This window comes from Haemorhous mexicanus, chromosome 6 (genome assembly GCF_027477595.1).
Source record: "Haemorhous mexicanus isolate bHaeMex1 chromosome 6, bHaeMex1.pri, whole genome shotgun sequence".
Taxonomy (NCBI): Eukaryota; Metazoa; Chordata; class Aves; order Passeriformes; family Fringillidae; genus Haemorhous; species Haemorhous mexicanus.
Window position 1 is genome coordinate 913,758 of NC_082346.1, and position 6,043 is coordinate 919,800.

Here is a 6,043-nt window from a genome sequence, read left to right on the forward strand (position 1 = left end):
ATCCTCTGCTGTGATGGGGCACGTTTGGGTTGGTTTAGAGTAGAAGCTCACTGTCTAACACAGGTGATGGGGATTGGGGAGTTATTGTAAATATTGTACATGTAGTTTTTAGTATAAAAAGATAACACCTGTGAAAAATGCGTATTTTATGATTGGCTTTTTGCAAACATTAAAATGAATATTATCTCTGTTATGTTAGATAAGCTATGCTGTATTCATTCTCTGAAGTAGTGTGGTAAATATAGTTTCAGGTTATAACAAAACGTTAAAATAGAAACTGTGCTATGTAGGATACTTTTTTTTTCTAAAGAGAGGACTCATACCAGACAGCAGCCACAGGACACCTGAATCTTTCAGAGAAAGAGAATTTATTGCTCCATTATCAGAATGAAATGAACTTCTTCCTGCCTCGCTCAGTCCTGAAGACGCCGTCAGGATTCAGAGTTAGAAGCTGGCACTGCCCAGACAGAATCCTGTGTGTGAATGGAATTGATGCACCATGGATGAGGTGTAGGAATGTGCACCAGGCTGTTGCTTTTAAGGGTTAATCCTCTGTTAACGTGGGTCCTCTTTAGGGCTTATTTTGCCCAGAAAGAGGCACCTGGACTGTCCATAACTCTTTTTTTTTAATTGTCTCATATTGTCCTAATCCAAATTATCCAAATTATTGTTACTCTAATTATATTGCTATTTTTATAACCATTTTATTGCTATTAAACTTTTAAAATCTTCAGAACAAGTGACTGGCGTTTTTCACAGCGCCATCCCGGGGCAAGCAGGGTGCCTCTGTCTGACCTGCGGAGCGACCTCGGCCGGCCAGGGAAAGAATTTTATGGGTAAGAAACAATAAACAACCTTGAGAGCGAGAACTGAAGAGCTCTGACTCCTTCTTCAGCCACCGGGCTGGGAAAGGAGACTTTCTAACCCATCTCGGGGTCCCTCTGAGCAGCAGCAGCAGCAGCAGCGGCAATCCGAGCGCCGCGGGGCCAGGCTGGGCACTGGGGCTCAGAGCAGCCCGGGCTGGCAGGAGCTGTCCCTGTCCTTGGCAGAGGGACAGATCTGGGTCATGTCCCTTCCAGCCCGGGCTATCCCAGCCCTGGTGCTGCGGGTGCCAGCCCGCCCTGGCTGAGCGGGCAGTGCCCGCCTGTCGCGACAGCAGCATCGCGACCCCGCGGCCGCCCGGGCGCTGCGGTCTCTGTCGGCCCCTGCCGGGCGCTGCGGGCTGCGCTGTGCCTGCTCGGCTGCCAGCCGGGGCCACACAGCGGGCCTTCCCCTTCCCTTCCCTTCCCTTCCCTTCCCTTCCCTTCCCTTCCCTTCCCTTCCCTTCCCTTCCCTTCCCTTCCCTTCCCTTCCCTTCCCTTCCCTTCCCTTCCCTTCCCTTCCCTTCCCTTCCCTTCCCTTCCCTTCCCTTCCCTTCCCTTCCCTTCCCTTCCCTTCCCTTCCCTTCCCTTCCCTTCCCTTCCCTTCCCTTCCCTTCCCTTCCCTTCCCTTCCCTTCCCTTCCCTTCCCTTCCCTTCCCTTCCCTTCCCTTCCCTTCCCTTCCCTTCCCTTCCCTTCCCTTCCCTTCCCTTCCCTTCCCTTCCCTTCCCTTCCCTTCCCTTCCCTTCCCTTCCCTTCCCTTCCCTTCCCTTCCCTTCCCTTCCCTTCCCTTCCCTTCCCTTCCCTTCCCTTCCCTTCCCTTCCCTTCCCAAACCTTCCCAAACCTTCCCAAACCTTCCCAAACCTTCCCAAACCTTCCCAAACCTTCCCTTCCCAAACCTTCCCAAACCTTCCCAAACCTTCCCAAACCTTCCCAAACCTTCCCTTCCCAAACCTTCCCAAACCTTCCCTTCCCTTCCCTTCCCTTCCCTTCCCTTCCCTTCCCTTCCCTTCCCTTCCCTTCCCTTCCCTTCCCTTCCCTTCCCTTCCCTTCCCTTCCCTTCCCTTCCCTTCCCTTCCCTTCCCTTCCCTTCCCTTCCCTTCCCTTCCCTTCCCTTCCCTTCCCTTCCCTTCCCTTCCCTTCCCTTCCCTTCCCTTCCCTTCCCTTCCCTTCCCTTCCCTTCCCTTCCCTTCCCTTCCCTTCCCTTCCCTTCCCTTCCCTTCCCTTCCCTTCCCTTCCCTTCCCTTCCCTTCCCTTCCCTTCCCTTCCCTTCCCTTCCCTTCCCTTCCCTTCCCTTCCCTTCCCTTCCCTTCCCTTCCCTTCCCTTCCCTTCCCTTCCCTTCCCTTCCCTTCCCTTCCCAAACCTTCCCAAACCTTCCCAAACCTTCCCTTCCCAAACCTTCCCAAACCTTCCCAAACCTTCCCTTCCCTTCCCTTCCCAAACCTTCCCAAACCTTCCCAAACCTTCCCAAACCTTCCCAAACCTTCCCAAACCTTCTCTTCCCTTCCCAAACCTTCCCAAACCTTCCCAAACCTTCCCAAACCTTCCCTTCCCAAACCTTCCCTTCCCTTCCCTGGAATCCTCCCGCACGCCGTGCCCAGCTGTGCCCAGCGGTGCCCAGCGGTGCCCAGCTGTGCCCAGCGGTGCCCAGCTGTGCCCAGCGGTGCCCAGCTGTGCCCAGCTGTGCCCGGCGCTGCCCGCATCGCCCCGAGCTCGCCGCGCTCACAGCCCGGGCTAGAGCGGCAGGAGAAGTCGCTTCCCGACGCCACAGGAGCAGCTCTCCCAGCAGAGTCCCCAGAGTGCTGCTGGTCCCCGGTGCGTTTCTCGAGGCTGAGGAAGGCAGAGGACCAGGCGATGGCCAGGGCAAGAGGTGAGCGGCCAAGAACAGCTCCTGCTTGTGCCGGGAGAGCTCCAGCCTCAGCCTCATCGCGGGACCCCAACAGGGCTCATGCTGGCTCGGGAGGCTCTGCCGTGATCGAGCTTCCCCTGTAACCCAGCTGGAGAACGCGATGGGAGTGGAAAGCTGTGTTTTGTCTTCAGTGCATCTACACGTTACTGAAAATAAACCCTGATGATGAGCCACGTCATCTCCTGGCACCTGGTAACAGCTGTGAGTGCCACGCGGCTAACTGCGAGAGCACAGCCTGCACGTTGTGATCCAAACTCGTGTCTCTTCACCAAGGAAGTTTATTCTGACACCTTGCCAGGATGGGTAGCTGGCTGCAGGTGACAGGGGAAGGTCAGGAGAGCCACTAGGGCACGGCAGCCCAGCTCTGCCGGGCCCCAGAGCCTGGAGCCACCCACATGCTGCAAACCAGCTGCAGGTCCCACAGCTCCGCCTGAACCGCGCTGGCAGCAGGCAGACTTGCATAAATGTTACTGGCAATGAAGTGAAACGAAACAGAATGGAGAAACAGGAAAAGAAATTAAGGGTGGTGAATACCATTGCCAGAGAGAATTTATTCATGAAGGTAGAGGAGGGAAGCAAGTCCATTTCTCGTTAGTTTTCCTTGTGTTTTGCTCTGAGGATGGTCAGCTCAGTGCAGGCTGCTTTGGCAGTAAGCTGATTCTTACTTTACAGTGTGTCACCTGTAAATCAAAGCAGGCTTTTGAAACTTGTCAATTGCATATTCAAAGTTAAGGATTTGGTCAAGTGTTCTGACAGGCAGGCAGTTTTTATGGCTTTCTGCTCAGCATCTGTAGGTGTTTTCTATGTGTTGGAGCTGAACTCTGTGCTTCTTAGAGCTCATGGTGGTTAGAGGAAGTGCTTTTCCTCTCCCGTCACATCTCTCACTCATTCTTCTTATCCTCTCTGACCTCTAGCAGATGGACAATAACTTTTAATGTAGCTCCAAGCTTCTTGTCCCTAGGGAGTCCTATACAATAAGAGTCAAAAGAACTTTGATGATTTCTCCCTCATACAGCATCTCTGTGTAAAAGCTGGGTATAGCAAAGTGATGACAGGATGTTTCTTGGAACTGCTAAATGGAGAAGCATCAGAAAAATCTTCATTTTGTTACAGAACACGTGAGGTTTCCTACAATTTCCTATTCCTTCTTCAAATCAAACACAGCTTTCTAAGAAACTATTTAGGATCTTAACCAAACTCTATTTAGGATCTTAACCAAACTCTATTTAGGATCTTAACTAAACTCTATTTAGGATCTCTTTCCTCTTAGGAAAAGAACAGGAATTGATGCCTGCAGAGACAGCTTTCTGTCTGCAGTTAAAGATTCATACTCTGGTACCTCTCCCAGGTAGTGGAATTTTTCTCTCACAGTCATTATCTGTGGTGTAGATAATTTCCTGTTTGCACACAGACTTTCATCTGCTTCCAAATCCACCTTATTTTGTGGCAGTGGGTAACACCTGACAGTGGACTCGTTGTCACACAAAATTAACCTCTCCTGTGCCGCCAGGACATTTTCTGGAAAATCCTCTTTGCCCAGCATTTCTCCTGGGAAGCTGAGAAGCCTCGGAGAGGAATGAAAACAATAATGATCTGATTGCTGCTCCTGTGTTTGATGCTTTGGGATGTGGCTTGGGCATTGTTTACCAACAGGTGAATGTTTGATTGCTTCCACGTGAATTGTTTTTAATTGATGTCCAATCCCAGTCCAGCTGTGTCAGACTCTGAGTCAGTCACGAGTTTTTATTATTTCATTCTTGTCTAGCCTCCTGCCTGTATCCTTCCTCTTTCTTTAGTATCACTTAAATATAATATAATATAATATAATATAATATAATATAATATAATATAATATAATATAATATAATATAATATAATATAATATAATATAATATAATATAATATAATATAATATGATATAATATAATATAATATAATAATATGATATGATATCAGCCTTCTGAGAACATGGAGACAAACTCTCATCTCTCACCTCGTCCTGAGGGTCTCACAAACCCCACACTCCTGTTCCATATGCTGTTGTGGGGAAACACAGAACTGAGCAGATTCTGTGGTCACTATTTAGATGCAGCACTCCACGTGGCCAGGGAGTGCCCCTTCCTTTACCTGGCCCTTGCCCTGCTTTGTCTCTGTTAATTTTATTAGATTTTCTAACAGAGACAGGCTCTAGCAGTCCCTGCTGGGCTGCGTTAGGCTCTCCCCTCCTGGAACAGCTCCCTGCTGATCATTATCCCTTGTTTACGGAGCTTCTGCCGATTTTCCCTGCTCTGGCTGCCTGTGCCGGGGGCAGGGTGAGCCCAGGGCAGCGGGAGCTGCTGCAGGGGTGCCCGAGTGAAGGGCCAGCTCACAAACCTGCTGTGTCCTCTGCCCCACTCCTCCTGCAGTTCCACCAGAGCTGAGGTTTGTGCAGCAGAGCTTCTCCCCGGCTGCACGCTGTTCATGGCTCAGAGGATTTGCACGTTTTGGCTCTCGGTCCTGCTGGTGTTTGGCAGCTGTCTGGAGTAACTCTGGGGGCTCTGGCTCTGTTCTCTGGCTCATGCTGCACCGAAGGTGGTTTCATTCCAGCGAGACTCTCAGGGATGCATCCAAGGCTGGTGGAGTTTTTAGGAGCTGACATTAGTGTGAGGTCAGAATTGAATCCCCTGGTGCACAAGTGTTTATTTCCTGTGAATTTGACAGAACCTTTGACCTGAAGCAGCTCTGGACACGAGGCAGAACTCCCACACTTGTGCCTGCAGCCTTATCAACAGCTCTCCTTCACTGCTTTTGGTGGTTACTCTGTGGAGTGGTTGTCCATGAGTGTCTCACAAGTGTTCAGACACCAGCAATGCAAGCTTAATAGTCAGACACACAGAGAGCAAAAATCCCTGTCTTACTCCATCATCTGCCCCTCTTCCAGAGTTTCAGTTATTTGATACTATTCAGGCTCATGTAATTCTTCTCACCTGAAAGCACTTTATAAACATTATTAATTCCTATTGCTGGTAACCAGACCAATCTTTTTCCATTTCCAGCCCCTTCTTCTCTCCACCCACCAAGACATGGGGGTCAGCTCCCAGACACTTCACTAGAAGAGGAGCTGCACTGACTAAGCAGCCGAAATATTTGCATGACAGGTTTACCAGTCTGCTCTGCCAAAAACCACCCACCCTTTGGCACAGAGGTGACCAAACTGAGTGTAAGTTGCTTGGGTTTGGTGTCACCAGAGAAAAATCTAATATACACACTCTTTGAGGGCTGGCTCCTAACTACC

At 50.3% G+C, this 6,043-nt stretch overlaps 1 long non-coding RNA gene across 1 annotated transcript; it reads right to left on the bottom strand.

The window, feature by feature from the left end:
- Positions 1–349: 349 nt before the first annotated feature.
- On the bottom strand, positions 350–3,170 carry LOC132328444 (uncharacterized). The gene is made up of 3 exons (XR_009486774.1): positions 2,587–3,170; positions 856–1,041; positions 350–473 (listed from the first exon to the last, which is right to left on the bottom strand). It is a non-coding gene; the product is annotated as an uncharacterized LOC132328444 (long non-coding RNA).
- Between the last annotated feature and the right edge of the window lie 2,873 nt (positions 3,171–6,043).